At 35.0% G+C, this 19,884-nt stretch overlaps 1 long non-coding RNA gene across 1 annotated transcript in view; it reads right to left on the bottom strand.

The window, feature by feature from the left end:
- The window catches only part of LOC129533079 (uncharacterized), a 106,807-nt gene that overhangs the window by 61,101 nt on the left and 25,822 nt on the right, over positions 1-19,884 (bottom strand). Inside the window, exon 2 of the long non-coding RNA XR_008679108.1 lies at positions 18,124-18,210. This is a non-coding gene — a long non-coding RNA (uncharacterized lncRNA). The remainder of the gene's footprint in view (positions 1-18,123; positions 18,211-19,884) is intronic.

Here is a 19,884-nt window from a genome sequence, read left to right on the forward strand (position 1 = left end):
AGGAGCTTGGATCCTATTTGAAAACTTATTTTATGAGTTACTCATTAATACCTGGAACCAGTGGTATTTTGGAACTGATTGATGCCAACCCATTACCAGATGATTGTTAAATGTTCAGAAAGTTTATTAATAACACAGTCAGTAAATATTAAATTACATAAACTTATAGCTAAATTAATTATATTAAAAACAAGATAACAAATATTCAAAACATCACTTCCTAATTATTTTACTACATTTTATGATAGCTGAGCTCTTGAGGTTATTTGCATTTATTGTATCTACATGGTGGAAATATTACATAGTGATGTGCTATTGAATATCTCTTCCCAACTCCATTTTCAACGATACCACTTTGATAGCTTGAAATCAGTCATGGTAGGAGTACTTCAATCATGGTAATGGTATCAAAGGATACCACGTTGATAGCTTGAAATCAGTCATGGTAGGAGTATTTGTAGCAAATGCTACAAATGAGGACTTGACTTATTGTTTTATTCATTGTGTAAAATTAAGAGAATGATAGAGAAAAGATAAATAGGGCATATTAAATTAAAAAACATGTATGTCCTTAGCCATTACATTGCAAATGGCAAAAGAATGGGTGACATTCTGCCAATACTTGAAAATTATTATCTGATTTGACAAATGATTTGCACATGTTGCTGTTGAATAAGCAAAGCTTCAACATATATCTTTGTCTCACTTTCATCATAAATATTAATGTAAATATTTTCATAAAGATCAACCAGCTTTCATGCCAGAAGTATACTCATTCATCACTTGCAACCAAAGTTTGGCTACTGATATAAGAGTTTGGCAAAAATCAATGAAAATGTTCTGGAGAATCAATTGCCTTTATGTGTGTACCTATAAAAATTGTAGGCACATTTTATTATTTGTAAGTTGTGTGATATACATCCTTATACCAGTACAATTTATAATGAACTATATATGATATATATGTGTGTGTCTGTGTGTATTTGTGTATGTACACACAGACTTTTCTTTCTTTTTTTCCCGAGACAGCTTATTAAACATTTACCAGCAAACCACTCTGCCTGGAAGTCTATCTACAAAAGATATTTAAAGTGCCACTACGCAGTTTTAAAAAAATTCCAGGAGTCCTAATTCTCACTTCTATTGATTCTAAGCCTTATATTAATGGTTTGAGGTTCTCCAGGAAAGACATGATCTAGATTCACCTATCCTGGACACTCTCTCAAGAGGAAAGAAAGTTTCCTACTAGATAGCCCTAATCTTAACCTCTCCCTAGATCTACTGTGAGAAACAGAGGAAGAGGTATGAACAGATGTATTATAATCACCAAGACTCATGCCCCCTCTTGCTGGGGCCCCTAGGAATTATAGGTAATGTAAAATATGGCAGAGACTGAAGGCATCTAGAAGACCCATAATAAAGAGCTGGGACCTGATCATACAGCATGGCACACCACACAGTGGTTTGTAAGCAGGAAAGATTTGTGCCTTAGAAGAACTCTCATGGCAATGAAGCATGAGCAGCTGGCATGGGGTTTTCCTCAAGTCAGACTGAGGAGGCAATTCGGCCCTGTCGGAGGCTCCAGAAATTCCATAGTTAATTAGGAAATTTTGCTATTTTTTCCTTTAACTTTCTTAGAAATTTAAGCTTTGAGATTGACATTGGGATGAACAGCCTACCTTCTTTAAGAAGAGCTTAGGAAAGCCTGCCTCTTAGAGAAAGAATGCTAGCTTAGGTGGAGCTTGTATATGATCCTGCGTAATTCTGAGATTTCTCCTTCCTTCTCTTAGAAAACATCCTAATAAGAAGATAAAGTGATCGAATAAGGGGATTACTTGGCAGAGATATGAGAGAGCTGGGTTCTTGACCCCACTTTGCCATGAACTTGGGTAAGTTACTAAGTCTGTCAGTATCATGGTTCCTTGTCTGTATAACTAGCAACCTTTACAGAGAGCTTCTCTTCCAATGTTGATACTCTTTATTTCTAAGGATATATTTTTTAAACAATTTCTCTTACAGTTTTCTCAAAATTAAATAGTATTTTCTCAGTGATAAAGTGAGTATCCTGAGAATTGAAGAGATGGAAAATACAGTTATGTCTCCCATAATAAATGGGTAAAAATGCCCAAGCATCAAAACCATGGGCTGCTCTAACCTGGAGAGATGTCTGATGGTGACATGAAAAGATGCACTTTTTAGGAAAAATCTCAGCCTGAAATTTATTCTCTTGCCAAAATTCAGAGCAACTATGTTGTTTAACACATAATTACAGAGTAATTTCTTTTTATGTCATTTTGACTATTTCATTTTATTTTTGGACGGGCTGCCCAGTTGGAGTGGAGCACAGTTGTCCATGCATGATTACTAATAACATCATTATCCTGCTACGTAATATGGTTTGTTTACTTATATCTAAGATCTGAAGTTTATTTATAAAATGTTTTATTGTTAAAAGTGGTTTTTGCTTCTTATCATGAGTATAAAACTGTATACATTTTTATAACACAAATCTCATAATTTTAGACAGACATAATAGTAACTACAATTTGTTAAGCACATTTATACAACAGAATCTGTACCAGGTATTTTATATATTTATTTCATTTAAGTTTTACAATAAGCTGGGTAGGTATTATCAGCAGTTTGCTGAAAAAGTATCTGAATTCCAGTACATAGGTAAGTCACTTAAGGTTGCACATCTAGTATATGGCGGGGTGAGAGGCCCACAAATATCAAGTTCAACATAACTATTCAGTGCTTAAAATTCTCTGTATTATATGAATCTCTATCTTCATTTTAATATCTGCCAGTATATCATTGTAAAGATATAATTAATTTTATTTTAATATTTTCATTATACAAAATTTAATCATTTCACCTTTTTCTAATTTTTGTTAGTGTCAACAGTGTTGCAATTAATATATTTGTATACTTGCTTATATTTACTTCTTCTGATGAAAATGTAAAAGTGAATTCAATTTATCAATAAATATACTTATTAAAAGTTTGAAATACACATTCAATTGCCCTGCAGAACATTTCTACTGGGAATATGCAAGGGTACCTATTTTCTTACACCAATGTCAACACTGAATAGCAGAAACTGTTAAAATTTTTCTAATCTGATACATCAAAATGTTTATCTTCATTTAGTTTCAAACTTCTCATTACTAACAAGGGGACTTCTAAGAATTCCTTCTTTAGATTTCATCTTTAATAAATTTTTAATACATTTAGTCCATTTTTCTAATACCTTGTTTTTTTATTCGTAAAATGTCTTTATTAAATAAATCTCTTGCCTATCATGTAGAATGTAAATACTTTTTACATCTTCTCATTTAAATATCAAATTTGTTTGTACTTTTCTGTGCAGAAATTTTACATATTTATGAATTTTATAAATCAGTCTTTTATAGATTCTGACTCTGCGATCATGATTAAAAATATCTTTCCTATTCCAACGGTGTAAAATTCTTCAACTACATTTTCTTTTAGAACTTTGTATTACTTTTCTTTGTTGCCATAACAAATTACCACACGTTTAGTGGCTTTAAGCAATATCCACTTAGGGCCGGGCACGGTGGCTCACGCCTGTGATCCCAGCACTTTGGGAGGCCCAGGCGGGTGGATCACCTGACGTTAGGAGTTAGAGACCAGCCTGGCCAACATGGTGAAACCCCATCTCTACTAAAAATACAACAATTAGCCAGGCGTGGTGGCGGGCTCCTGTAATCCCAGCTACTCTGGAGGCTGAGGCGGGAGAATCGCTTGAACCCAGGAAGCAGGAGTTGCAGTGAGCCGAGATCGAGCGAAACTCTGTCTCAACAACAAACAAACAAACAAAAAACAATATCCACTTATCTTCTCACCTCCTTTAAGTCGGAGATCTGGGTACAGTGTGGCTCAGCCGGGTCCTCTGCTTAGGATCCCACAAGGCTGAAATCAAGGTGTGGAAAGCTACATTTCTTTTTGGAGGCTCTGGGAAGGAATCAACCTCCAAGCTCTTTCAGGTTGCGGGCTAATTGAGTTTCTTGTTCTCGTAGTGTTAAGGCTCCTTTGCTGGAAGTTGGAAGGTCCTGGTTTGGCTCCTACTGGAGCCTGTAGTCTTCTTTCATGCTTTCCAGTTGACCTCCCTCAGGCAGCAGCAGTTCTAGTTCCTCTCATGCTTTATGTGCTGCTGATTTATGTATACTATCTAATTTAATATTTACAGCAACTTTATGGGCTGATTATTATCCTCATCTCATGGATGAGAAAACTGTGAGGTTAAATAACTTGTCCAGGGTCTTATAGCCAGTAAGGGAAGAGATAAGACTTGACAGCTCACATGTCTTATTTTACTTCTTCATAAGATATAAACAAAAGCTGCCAGGGCCGTCTATTAATTACATAATTAAGGGTAGTCAGGTCTACTCAGATAAGTATCATCTAATATTTGTGAGGAGTCTACATTTAAAACCATCATTTAAAAAATGGTTATGGAACTTTCCTTTTACCCATTCATGTCTCATTTTTTTTTGGTAGCTGAGAAGTGCTCATATAGTAAACAACTATTATTTCACTGGTATGTGTCCTCACCCTACCCCTTTTGTAAGGTAAGATGTTCATGATAATAAACACGAGTTTATGATTCTCATAATATACTAGAATAAACTGAGAGTTCAATCAGTGTTCAACAATAAAAAATGACTTTTTTTTAAAACCCTGGTGACAATAAAGTGCTTCAAAAGTGATTAGTTTTTGTGGAAGAAAAGCATGGCAGAAAGTGATAGTCTCAGGCAGAGCTTTCGCTTTACTTCGGGAATAGGTACATCACATCAGAGGTGGCATAATTTACCTCCTTGGAGTGGGTGAACATAAGCATCTGTTATATATGGTATTCTAAGAAGATACTAAATTCCCTTTTGATAGCTCTCTGTGTTTCTTTCAGTGCAAATACCTGACATATTTAAATGATACAAGAGTCTTTTAAATCCTTTTTAAGCTCATTGCCTATTGATTGGATCATAAGGGTCACTAATATATGATGCCATTCCTGGAATTGTAAATGGCAGGAACTCAATGAAATTAATTTTAGAAGTTAATGTAAAAAAATTTATTAAAAGACGAATGCTTTTTTTCTATCAAATAATAATAAAACACACAATTGATTCTAGTACCATTTCTGCTTTGTTTTCAGGGAAAGGTCAGAATTAAACGTGATGCTAAGTCATGGTTACTGCATTCGATTTGATGGTTATCATGTTACTTTCTACCTATGTTTAAGGGCCTGGAGTTTTATATGTATGCTTTTTAACAGCCTTATACTAAATAAATCTTTTTTTGGTAAGCCAACTCAAATCCAGTTTGACAATCAGGAAGAAAGATGTAAGTTAAATATTGTAAAATATCTTCTTCCTCCATCGTTGGGATTTCCTCGACTACCAAAGGCCAGCATTTTCGTATTTAGATTTCTAATTTTTTTGGAATTAAACAGAATGAAAAACTCTCACGATGGGTGCCATAAAATTCAATTATCTAACAAGAGTTTCAACAGGATATGAAAGCAGCTCAGACTGTTCAAATTTCTTGGTGGAGTATAACTATCTGCATGTTTATATTAGAGAATGAATCTTTAGCAGAGTTTAAATAAAAAACCTTCCTTCTATACCATCTCACCCCTACCAAACAGATTCAAGAAACAACTAAAACACAAATAAGCGAGCGAGCAACATATGCAGCATCCAGAATTCCATCTTTCTCATTGTGTCCTTGCTATAGTTGACAGCAGAGATGAACAGGCCTTCGTCTAGACTTCTTTAATTGCTGCAATGATTCCAGCCACATGTCCCTAATTACATGCCTAAGTCACTGAAACAGGTCACTCTGGGGACTCAAAAATCCCCTCCACATAAGAACACTGAATCCCTACCAGGCATTCATAATTCTGACTTAGCAGAACAGGAGAAACTATCACCTAAATGATCATTAAACTTTTGTCTTGAAAGTAAATCCAGTCGGCCGGGCACGGTGGCTCACGCCTGTAATCCCAGCACTTTGGGAAGCTGAGGTGGGTGGATAACGAGGTCAGGAGATCGAGACCATCCTGGCTAACATGGTGAAACCCTGTGTCTACTAAAATACAAAAAATTAGCCAGGCGTGGTGGCAGCCACCTGTAGTCCCAGCTACTCGGGAGGCTGAGGCAGGAGAATGGCCTGAACCCGGGAGGCAGAGCTTGCAGTGAGCCGAGATTGTGCCACTGCACTCCAGCCTGGGCGACAGAGCCAGACTCAGTCTCAAAAAAAGAAAGTAAATCCAGTACATCAGAAATTTGTAGCATACTATAAACTATTGAAATACATGTATGTAGAAAGACTTGGCATACACAAGTATAATAACTTCCAGTTTTTTATGGATTTTTAACAACAAATGTGGCTCAAATATTTTATAATTGGTCCCTCAGATTGAGATTTATCATCTTGGTGTAGAATTGTGTATCTTTGCTCAGAGCAAACAGTAAACATTTATTTATGGATCTGTAAGTATCATAAAGGCCATTGTCTTTTTGGTCTTTAAATAGACATGAGTTTCAAAGCATCTCTTTAAATAACCGAGATTGTGAGATTTTACCTGGACTTTTTGACAGACTTGATACACCTTTTCCAGAAACAAGCCATACCTACTAGGTGTTCAGTTTGGTTAGAGCTCTTACAGTCTGTCAGCTACCTTTGTGGAAAAGGAGGCTATATTTGGAAAGGGGTCAGTAAGCCTCAGCTCTTAATTGTTTTACTTGCCAAAAAAGCAGAATTCTGTTGAAGTTTTGACAGCTGTGCCTTGTCATGGAGAAAAATCTTCTATAAGAAAACAAAGGAGCATTTATCTCTACCATACATTATGCTCTAATAATGTGCATAATCCGTCTATCATTTTAAAACTAGTGTACATAGTTTTAAATAACTCTACCAAGAAACACCATATCAAGGAGCTTTTTCTCCTTATTTTGGCTTTTTAAAAATCATGAAAATATTTTTGCTTAGGGGAAAAGAGAAGATAATTATAGATGGATCAATTTCAAGTATGTTGGGGCAGATTTACAAAGAATACTTTTCTCAGTTTTTGCAGAAGCTTGTTTCTATAGCTGACACAGCTGGAATTTAGGCATTTGTATCATTTCTATAGTCATTTAAAATAAAAACTCTATTCTGTTATGTAATTATAGCTTCAGATTAAAGTCCAGATTTCCTTGTACAAGTGTTCATGACTCTTGACTTCAAAACCAATAATTTTGTATTTTGACAAGATGACTTTCTGAAAAGACTGACCACAACTCAAACTCTGTCTCTTCTCTTGGTATAGTATTAGGGAGAATAAACAGGAGCCTTTTGGAAAATTAGTACAGCAGGGATGCATTCTTCTCCAGAAACTCAGCTATGCCAGTCATATTACATGATGATCTTCTAAAACTAAATTAAATCTAACTTCAAATGGCAAGAAATGCAAACTCAGTTATTATCGGGTCTTCTTTTTCCCCATCCTGTGACAATTTACCAGAGTTCTTAGAGTTTCACAATGCAAGAGGACCCTGTGTGCTTCAGACTGTGAACCCAGAAAATCGGAGGCAGGTCTCAGTTAATTTAGAAAGTTTATTTTGCTAAGGTTGAGGACGCACCTGTGACACAGCCTCGGGAAGTCGTGAGGACATGTGCCCAGGTGGTTGGGGCACAGCTTGGTTTTATACATTTTAGGGAGACATGAGACATCAGCCAGTATAAGTTAGAAGTACATTGGTTCCATCTGGAAAGGCAGGACAACTTGAAGCAAAGTCAGGAAGGCTCAAAACCGGAAGGGAGCTTTAGGTCACAGATAGTTGAGACACAAAGGGTTGCATTCTTCTGAGTTTCTGATTAGCCTTTCCAAAGGAGTCAATCAGATATGCATCTATCTCAGTGAGCAGAGGGGTGACTTTGAATAGAATGGAAGGCAGGTTTGCCCTAAGCAGTTTCCAGCTTGAGTTTTCCTTAGTGAATTTGGGGGCCCAAGATATTTTCCTTTCACAAGACTGTATATGTCACTACTGATTGTCCAAGTTATGATTCCTTGATAGTGAGAGGCTCTGATGTGCTAAGGAATGGGTAGGTATGTTTTTTAGGGCTGAGCATCCCAGGGCCTCCTCCTAGCCATCACTGTAGTACCTCAGTGATACGCAGCAATTTCTTTCCCTCTGAGTGCTTGTCATCCAAGGACCCCAAGTGGGAATGAGATGACAGCTTTCTCATCTCAGGGAACCCACAATTCTCTATCACTTTCCTAATTGTGGGAAAGCTCACTTGCTCTCATTACTTCCTGTCTTTCTCCTTTTTACTACCTCAGAAAGTACTTTGCAGGATGTCCTTATTAGGCTTACCTTTTGAAACAAAGAACTCCACCCCTCCCCGCACTGGTCTGGGCTATTCTGCTTTTCCACCTGTAACACGAGCTAGTAGGGAAGGCTACATTAAGGAAGAACTCATTTCTTAGGGAAAACGAGAAGGGAAAGACATAAAACTCAGGAAGGAAAAACACACAAGAGAAAAACACAATACCTCGAAAAGTCCTCTCTCTGTGAATTTGGGCAAGGTTTTTAAGCTCTGTATACTTTGTTTTTTTATCTGTAAAATAGAATAATCATTGTACTCACTATTAAGATTAATGTATGTAACACATTCACATAGTGATCATTAATATTCTCACTCTTATTTTTGAGAGAGTAGAGCATTGTGTAGAGGAGCATCACCTCTTAAACCAGACTCTTTGAGTTCATATCCCTGAGCTATTTGAATTTGGGAGAATTTACTGGTTGCAGTTTAAGTTTCCTTGTCTGTGTAATGGGGATAAAAAAATGAACAATCCGATATGGCTTGGCTCTGTATCCCCACCCAAATCTCATTTTGAATTGTTACAATCCTCACATGTCAAAAGCAGGACCAGGTGGAGATAATTTAATCATTAGGGGCAGTTTCCCCCATGCTGTTCTCATAATTGAATCATTAGGGGCGGTTTCCCCCATGCTGTTCTCGTGATAGTGAGTTAGTTCTCATGAGAGCTGATGGTTTTATGAGAGGCTTCCACCTTCGCTCAGCACTCATTCTCTCTCCTGCCATCCTGGGAAGAGGTGCCTTTCGCCATGATTGTAATTTTCCTGGGGCCTCCCCAGCCATGCGAAACTGTGAGTCAATTAAACTTCTTTTTGTTACAAATGACCCAGTCTTGGCTGTTTCTTCATAGCAGCATGAGAACGGACTAATACACAATATCATAGATTTTTGTGGTGTAAAGTGCTTTGGAGAGTACCTTGTGCAAAGGAAGAGCTTCGTAAATGATATTAACTTTTTAAATCATCTTGCTGCACTACTGCTAATGATTTTAAGCCATGTGTGGTGCTTCTCAAACCAGCCCTGTGCAGATTAGTCTGTCAAGATTAAGCTCTGGGCAATTTTGTGACGATTTTATATCTCTTTTTAATGTTTTCAAATTTCTCATGGAAATTCATCTTTTAATTAGAAGTCTGCAAACTACATGTTTACATTGTTTGAATCTTTTTAACTCTAAGCTAAATAATATTGTGTACACAGAGGTTGCTGAATTCTGAAAATACTGATGACTATTACTGTGTATATACCCAAAGGAATATAAATCATTCTATCATAAAGACACATGCATGTGTATGTGCATTGCAGCACTATTCACGATAGCAAAGACATGAAATCAAACTAAATGCCCGTCAGTGCTAAACTGGATAAAGAAAATGTGGTACATATACATCGTGGAATACTATGCAGATAAAATAAGGAATGAGATCATGTTCTTTGTGGAACATTGATGGAGCTGGAGGCCATTATCTTTAGCAAACTAAGGCAGGAACAGAAAACCAAATACTGTATGTTTTCACTTATAAGTGGAAGCTAAATGGACACATAGAGGGGAACACATACGCTGGGGCCTATCGGTTGGAGGGAGAGGATCAGGAACAATAACTAATTGGTACTAGGCTTAATACCTGAGTGATGAAATAATCTGTACAACGAACCCCCATGACACATGTTTACTTATGTAGCAAACCTGCACATGTACCCCTGAACTTAAAAGTTAAAAAAAAATCAGAAGACAATATTACAAATACAGAATATATGCCTGTGAAATATAAAAATAAAAATACTTTCTGAATAAATAAATTCAATGATTTTGAGACAGTAGAAAAAAAACTAATGACTAATGTGGAAAGTAGAAGTAGAGAATTACCATAGCAAATAAAGGCAGCATAGAAAATCAAAGAAAAGTGATTTCAGAAAGTCAAATCTAGAAAATCTAAATTTTTTTAAGGATTAGAAAATTCTTATAACATCAACAGATTATTAGGATCTACAATAATGATCAAGACATTTTAAATTATTTTAATCTTTGCTACCATGGCTCATATTATCAAGTTCAGAAGACATCTAAAACAAATTGATTATTCTTTGTCCATCTAATAGGTATACAATAAAAACATGTTTTAAGATATATATATAATATTAAAATATGTCTATATCTCCTTGATATGAGATCAGTGGGTAGATTCCAAAAATCTCTTGATAAATCTACCTTCTGACCTTACACCAAATATATAACTTGATATATTTGATAGATGACCAGTATGCAGTTAAGCCCTCAATTAACATTGATGATAGCTTCTTGGGAATTGTGACTTTAAGCGAAAAAAACTTATAACAAAACCAATTTTACCACAGGCAAAACTGATATAAGCAAAAGTTCAGTTCCTATGACATATTTCTGGTCACAAAAACATCATCAAACTTCAAAACTAAGACCCAAACCACTTCTAATATTAAGCATTGAAATACATGTGAGCTTTACATACATTGAAAGACAGTTAATAAAACCAAGTAACATGATCATTTTCCCAATTTTTCACGAATCAGTGAGTGGGAGTGATTGTGGTGGTGGATTAAATCAGGAAATAAATGCTTGACAAGTGAAAATTGTAGGGAGCACTTCCTCCCACCTTGAAGTTCAAAAACAATCACAAATATGGTAGGTTCTCTGAGCACTTTCCTACCACATCGTTTTAGTGTCATGCATTTGTATGAATATTGTATCCTTTACAGATTTTTATTTTACAACGATTTGAACGCATTCATTTCCAACCTGCTTATTCCAGTTCAAGGTTACCGGTGGCTGGAGCCTATCCCATGGGCTCAGGGTGGAAGGTGGGAAGCAGCCCTGGACACGATGCCATCTCATCACAGGGTGCACTCACACACACACCCACATTCACTCATTCTGGGCCAGTTAACCCCATGTGCACATCTTTGGGCTGTGGGAGGAAACTGGAGCACTCAGAGAAAACCTACACAGACGTGGTGAAGATGTGCAAACCACACAGGCAGTGGTTCTGACAGGGAAGCAATTATTATTTTTCATCAATGTTATAAACAACATTGAAGGAAATGTTGTTATTAGAGAACCTGCTGTATATCTATCTATATCTATAGCAGTCTATATCTATAATCTTTATCCATATCTAGCTGTATCTATATATCTCAATAAAACACATTTTTATTGTTATACATATTTGATTAACAAAGAATCATGAATCAATTTGTTTTAGAAGTCTTCTGAACTTGAGAATATGTATCACAGTAACAAAGATTAAAATAATTTGAATTGTCCTGAGTTTTTGCCCTCTCTTATTGATTAAAAACTTCACCCTACCAGCACTTCCAACAACAGCAGCAACAAATGTAAGTGTTGGGTAAGTCAGGGTCACGGATACAGTTGAATAAATTCTGGAGATGATTTACTAAATTTAATGAAGGATATGTCTGAGATCAGACTTCGAGTTTTATATATATATGTTTTTGTTGGTATGTAATAATTGTACATATTTATGGTATACATGTGGCATACGATACATGCATATTCAATGTGTAGTGATCTAATCAGGGTAATTAAGATATTCATCACCTCAAACATTTATCATTTATTTGTGTGAGGAACATTCCAAATCTCTTCTGGCTATTTTGAAATATACAACAAATTCTTGTTAACTGTAGTCACCCTACTGTACTATTGATCACTAGAACTTATTCCTTCTATCTAACTGTATTTTTGCACCCATTAACTAACCTCTCTTCATTATCGTCTTCATTCTATCTTTCCCAGTCTCTGGTAAGTGTCATTCTAGTCTCTACATCCATGAGATCCACTTATTTTTTAAGCTCCCACATAAGTAAGAACATGCAATATTTGTCTTTCTGAGCCTGGTTTATTTCACTTATGACCTTATTTCACAATGACCTCGATTTCCATCCATGTTACTGCAAATGACAAAATTTTATTTTATGGCTGAATAGTAGTCCATTGTGTGTGTGTGTGTGTGTTTGTGTGTGTGTGTATACATATATACACCACATTTTCTTTATCCATTCATTCATTTATGGGCATTTAGGTTGATTCCATATTTTGGCTATTGTAAATAGTGCTTCAATAAAGATGATAATGAGTTATAGTTTTTCCAAAACAAATACTAGATTTGTAACATTTAAAATGCTAATTTTTAAAGAATTTTATTATTTACTTATTTTTAACATTTCAATAGATTTAGGAGAACAGGTGGTATTTGGTTACATGTGTAAGTTCTTTAGTGGTGATTTCTGAAGTTTTGGTGCACCCATCACCCAAGCAGTGTACACTGCATCCAATGTGTAGTTTTTCATTCCTCACCCACTTCCCACCCTTTCCCCTGAATCCCTGAAGTCCATTGTATCATTCTTATGACTGCGTCCTTGTAGCTTAGCTCCTGCTTATAAGTGAAAACCTACGATGTTTGGTTTTCCATTCCTGAGTTACTTTACTTAGAATAATGGTCTCTAACTCCATCCATGTTTCTGTGAATGCCATTATTTCATTCCTTTTTATGTATGAATAGTATTCTGTAGTATATATGTACCACATTTTCTTTATGCACTCATTGATTGATGGGGATTTGGGCTGATTTCATGTGTTTTGTGAAATTGTGAATTGTGCTGCTATAACATGCATATGCAAGTATCTTTTTTGTATAATAACTTCTTTTCCTCTAGGTACATACCCAGTAGTGGGATTGCTGGATCAAATGGTAGGTCTACTTTTAGTTCTTTAAGGAATCTCCACACTGTTTTCCATAGTGGTTGTACTAGTTTACATTCCCACCAGCAGTGTAGAAGTGTTCCCTTTTCATCGCATCCCTGACAACATCTATTATTTTTTGGTTTTTTGATTATAGTCATTCTTGCAGGAGTAAGGTAGTATTGCATTGTGATTTTCATTTGCATTTCCCTGATAATTCGTTATTTTGAGCATCTTTTCATATGTTTGTTAGCCATTTGTATATCTTCTTTTGAGAACTGTCTATTCATATCCTTAGCCCACTTTTTGATGGGATTGGTTTTTTCTTGCTGATTTGTTTGACTTCCTTGTAGATTCTGGATATTAGTCCTTTGTTGAATGTATAGATTGTAAAGATTTTCTCCCACTCTGTGGGTTGTCTGTATACTCTGCTGATTATTTCTTTTGCTATGCAGAAGCCTTTTAGTTAAATTAAGTCCCATCTATTTATCTTTGTTTTGGTTGCATTTGCTTTTGGGTTCTTGGTCATGAAGTCTTTGCCTAAGTCAATATCTAGAAGAGTTTACCCAATGTTATCTTCTAGAATTTTTATGGTTTCAGGTCTTAGATTTAAGTCTTTGATCTATCTTGAATTGATTTTTGTATAAGATGAGAGACGAGGATTCAGTTTCATTCATCTTCATGTGGCTTGCCAATTATCCCAGCACCATTTGTTGAATAGGGTGTCCTTTCCCCACTTTATGTTTTTCTTTGCTTCGTTGAAGTTCAGTTGGCTGTAAGTATTTGCCTTTATTTCTGGGTTCTCTATTCTGTTCCATTGGTCTACATGCCTATTTTTTATACAAGTACCATGCTGTTTTGGTAACTATCATCTTGTAGTATAGTTTGAAATCAGGTAATGTGATGCCTCCATATTTGTTCTTTTCGCTTAGTCTTGTTTTGGCTATGCAGGCTCTTTTTTGGTTCCATATGAATTTTGGGATTTTTTTTTCTAGTTTGTGAAGTATTTTGATGGGAATTGCATTGAATTTGTAGATTGCTTTTGGCAGTATGGTCATTTTCAAAATACTGATTCTACCCATCCATGAGCATGGGATGGTGTTTCCATTTGTTTTTGTCATCTATGATTTCCCTCAGCAGTGTTTTGTAGTTTTCCTTGTAGAGGTCTTTCACCTCCTTGGTTAGGTGTATTCCTAAGTACTTCGTGTGTGTGTGTGTGTGTGTGTGTGTGTGTGTGTGTGGCTATTGTAAAATGGATTGAGTTCTTGATTTGATTCTCAGCTTGGTCACTGTTGGTGTATAGCAGAGCTACTGATTTGTGTACATTAATTTTGTATCCTGAAACTTTGCTGAATTCATTTATCAGTTCTAGGAGCTTTTTGGATTAGTCTTAGGCTTTTCTAGGTATATGATCATATCATTGGTGAACAGCAACAGTTTGACTTACTCTTTACAGATTTGGATGCTCTTTATTTCTTTCTCTTGTCTGATTGCTCTGGCTAGGACTTCAGGTACTATGTTGAATGTAAGTGGTAAAAGTGGACATCCTTGTCTTGTTCCAGTTCTCAGGGGGAATGCTTTCAACATTTTCCTGTTCAGTATAATGTTGGCTGTGGGATTTTCATGGATTGCTTTTCTTACCTTAAGCTTGTCTCTTCTATACTGATTTTGCTAAGGGTTTTAATCACAAAAGGATGCTGGATTTTGTCAAATGCTTTTTCTGCATCTATTGAGATGATGTGATTTTTTTTGTTTGTTTTTAATTCTGTTTATATGGTGTATCACATTTGTTGACTTGTGGGTGTTAAACCATCCCTGCATCCCTGGTATGAAACTCACTTGATCATGGTGGATTATCTTTTTGATATGCTGTTGGATTTGGCTAGACAGTATTTTGTTGAGAATTTTTGCATCTATGTTCATCAGGGATACTGGTCTGTAGTTTTCGTTTTTTGTTATGTTCATTTCTGGTTTTGGTATTAGGGTGACACTGCCTCCATAGAATGATTTAGGGAGGAATCTCTATCTTGTAGCCTAGTGTCAATAGGATTAGTACCGATTCTTCTTTGAATGCCTGATATAATTCAGCTGTGAATCTGTCTGGTCCTGGACATTATTTGTTGGCAATTTTTTTAATTACTATTTCAATGTTGCCACTTGTTATTGGTCTGTTCAGAGTTTTTATTTCTTCCTGGTTTAATCTAGGAGGGTTGTATTTTTCCAGGAATTTATCCATCTCCTCCAGGATTTTTAGTTTGTGTGCATAAAGGTGTTCATAGTGGCCTTGAATGATCTTTTGTATTTCTGTGGTATTGGTTGTAAGGCTCCTGTTTTGTTTCTAATTGAACTTATTTGGGTCTTTTCTCTTCTTTCTTGTTAATCTCACTAAGGGTTTTTCAATTTCATTTATCTTTTCAAAGAACAAGCCTTTTATTATCTTTTGTTTCGCTTCATTTTTATTTAGTTTTGCTCTGATCTTGGTTATTTCTTTTTTTCCACTGGGTTTGGGTTTAGTTTGTTCTTTTTTCTTTAGTTCCTTGAGGTGTGACCTTAGGTTGTCTATTTGTACTCTTTCAGACTTCTTGATAAGGCTATGAACTTTCCTCTTAGCACTTACTTTTGCTGTATCCCAGAGGTTTTGATAGTTTGTGTCACTATTATTGTTTAGTTTAAATAAGTTTTTAATTTCCATTTTGATTTCATTTTTGACCCAAAGATCATTCAGGAGCAGGTTATTTAATTTTCATGTATTTGCATGGTTTTAAGAGTTCCTTTGGAGTTGATTTTCAATTTTATTCCACTGTGGTCTGAGAGAATAATTGATATCATTTCAGTTTTCTTAAATGTATTGAGACTTGTTTTGTGGCCTATCATATGTCCTATCTTGGAGTATGTTCCATGTGCTAATTAATAGGATGTATATTCTGCAGTTGTTGGGTAGAATGCTCTGTAAATATCTGTTAAGTCCATTTGTTGTAGGGTGTAATTTGAGTTCATTGTTTCTTTGTTGACTTTCTGTCTTGATGATCTGTCCAGTGCTGTCAGTGGGATATTGAAACCCCCCATTATTATTGTGTTGCTGTCTATCTCTTAAAATGCTAACTTTTATTTTAACTATAAAATATATTTTAGAATATTCACACAATAGGGATTAAAAAAATTTAAAGCCTGATTCTTGCTCCTGTCACATTTCCTTACAAATATAATTCCTATTAAAAATAACAAAACAATGGGATCTGTAAAATAATTTCATAGTCTCTAGATTTTACACAAATCTTTATAAAACAATTAAGCTGCCTGAACATTTGCCATGGTTTCAGATACATCAGGAATAATGTAAAAATACAGAAAAAAATAAAGTATCTGAAATGTCTACTGTTACTCTAGTTGTTATCAGTATCCCGTATGGTCACATCAAGTGCCTTTCGCAAAGTATCTGAGCCGTCAGAGCCAATTTGGCTCACTTGGTGGATAGAATAGATTCAGTCATATTTTTAGCCACTAAAGCAGATATGGAGAAAAGAAGAAAAATATTGTCCTAGTGGCAGTTACAGTTACGGAAACTTGATTGCTTTCATGATTTCCAGGGAATAATTGAATTGTTTAGGACGTGTTTTATGTAAAAATAGGTTGTCTACACATGAGTAAGATTAATATACTGCATTAAATAGGAATAATATATGCACAAGAGAAAACCTGAAATTTTACCCCCCTAACCATTTAAGGACTCTGTGTGTGTGTGTGTATGCGTGTATGTGTATATGTGTATATGTAAATGAATTTTTGCTAACTTAGCAGTTCAAGGTACTTAATTTTAATACTGTTTACAGTATACTGTATTTGACATAAGTTTTCAGTTCAGCGTTTCATATATTATGAGCAATCATGAACTACTTAATGGGCTTTCAGCTCATATAGGAAACAACAAGGTGAATTAAAAAATTTTAACACAATTTAAAAGCAATAAAATCAGGCAAGTTAAAAATATTGTTGATAATAATAGTTTTATATCAGTTAAAAAGATTATGCTGTTTTTAATCAAGCAAAATATCTACTTCTGCTTGATGAGCCATAGCCAGAATTTAAAGCTATTGCAGTTGAAAATTTTCATTAGTGAAGTCTCTCCTCAATAATGGTGCATAGCAATCAGATCATCTCAGTGTGATAGCAAAGTAAGCCTTTCTTTTGCTCACAAGTTTGTGCATCTGCATGTGCTTCAGGTGCTAGTCTTCCTGTGAGCTGAGATTGCTCTTCTGATGTGTCCCTCATTTTTTGATCAGCAGGTTAGTGTGACATTTTTCTCCTTGTGAAGATGGCAGAGATGCAAAGAAGACAGTCTGACCCAGGCAAGCGCATATCACACTCTTACTTGTGTCATGCCTGCTGATATCTCACTGACCAAAACAAATCACATAGTCAAGCCCCAAACTAAGGGCTAAGAATATATTATCCAATCTCCTCCCCCAGTTATGATGTCACAGCAAGGGTGTTGGATGTGAGAGAAGTGAAGTATTGTGGCCAATAAATCAATGTACCAGGCACAGTTTTTCTTACTCCATATTACTAGAAAATTAGAAAAATTAACTTAGAAGGGCACCATTTATGGCAGAAATTGACTGTCAGGTTGTTTTCTATACCTGAATGGAAACTTTCAGTTCTATGCTAAGTGACTAGACAATGAGTATATCACTCACACCTGAACTCTGTTCTTTTTTTTTTTTTTTAAATTTACAGGATAATAGTAAAGTGCTTCCTAACCCAGAGCTGAATGTATTTGACTCTGGAAAGCATTTTATAATGTTTTTAGAAGCATTTTGAAGGGATTTTAAAAATATGCACAATAACATGTCATTTGTTATTTTTTCTGATGAATAAATACTTTTCTTTTTAGTCTAGCCTTCTTATCATATCTTAGCCTCAATATTATTATTTTTTCTACTCAGAGGTTATAAATTTTAGGCTCTTCAAGACACGGAATTCATTACTGATATATGTACCCTGGTGTTAATGGCTGGTGGAGAACTGTTTGATTCTCTTATTGCCCAACCTGTGTGCACACCTTTTCTCTTAATGACCAGCAGGACCTGGCAGAAGAAAGCAGGATTGCACATTACTATTTTTTAAATTTTTTATTAGGCAGCCTTAAAATACTTATGCTTAGGGGCACAATATAACTGCATTCACTTTTTTACCATTTCTTTCAATGTTGAATCAAGATTAGGAGGCAAAATCAACTGTTGTCTGTGATTAATGGAGTGTAGTAATTGGCATTAAGAAGCAAGCTTTTTAATTTGATTAGCTACACTGTTTATTGCTGCATTCGTATATGCTACTCTGTTAGTAGCAATCACGACATATTTTATCTTTTTCTATTTTATTTTAATATGCAAAGTAATCATTAACCAATGTAAAAAGTATTTCGTCTACTGTATCATGAGTTTTCAGCAACAAAAAAACCCCCATAGTTTTCTCATAAATGCCTACTGCATATGTGAAGAAATGGTTTAAGCTTTGCTTATGTGAATGGCTTTATCCAGCTCTAAAGTGAAATGTCTTCTAGCATGCATGTGGGGTGTACTTTCCATTAAGTGTTATTCCATATTGCCATTCAGCAAGGGAATTTTGCCAGTAATTGTGTTTTCTTTCTGACCAGATTCATCATGTAATTGGTATCATATAGTACTTGTCCTTCTGTGTCTGGTTCCTTTTGCTTAGCATAATGTCCACCAGATTATTCTAAGTTGCCACAAATGGCAGGATTTTCTTCCTTTTTAAAGGCTGAATAATATCCCATTATATGAACATACAACATTTTCTTTATCCGTTCATCTGTTGGTGGGAATTTAGGTTGCTTCCATATCTTGGCTATTGTGAATAGTGTGGCAGTGAACATGGGAGTGTGGCTATCTCTTTGAAATCCTGATTTCAATCCCTTTGAAAATATACCCAGAAGTAGGATTGCTGGATCATATATTTCTATTTTAAATTTTTTGAGGGACCTTTACAGTATTTTTCCATAGAAACAATTTATACCTCCACTAACAGTGTAAAAACGTTCTTTGTATGGTCTGCCTCTTGCCAACATTTATATATTGTTGGTAGGATAGCTATTTTCAAAAAAAATAATATATATGTATATATGTATTATATATACATATATTATTATATGTATATGTTATATGTATATTATATATTATATATGTATATATACATGTATACATGTATACATGTGTATATGTGTATACATGTATATATGTGTATATGTGTATACATGTATATATGTATGTATATACATGTATATATACATGTATACACACATGTGTATATACAAGTATACATATACACACATATGTATACACATGTATATATGTATATATGCATGTATAATACATATACACGTATGCATATATGTATATATACATATATGCATACATGTATATGTACATATATGCATACATGTATATGTACATATATGCGTATATGTATATGTACATATATGCGTATATGTATATGTATACATATATGTATATATACACGTATACATATATGTGTATATACACGTACACATATATGTGTATATACACGTATACATATATGTGTATATACACGTATACATATATGTATATGTGTATATACACGTATACATATATGTATATGTGTATACATATAAATTATATATGTATATATGTGTGTGTGTATATATATATATATATATATATATATAATTTTTTTTGAAAATAGCTATCCTACCAGGTGTG

Source organism: Gorilla gorilla, chromosome 3 (assembly GCF_029281585.2).
Source record: "Gorilla gorilla gorilla isolate KB3781 chromosome 3, NHGRI_mGorGor1-v2.1_pri, whole genome shotgun sequence".
Lineage (NCBI taxonomy): Eukaryota > Metazoa > Chordata > Mammalia > Primates > Hominidae > Gorilla > Gorilla gorilla.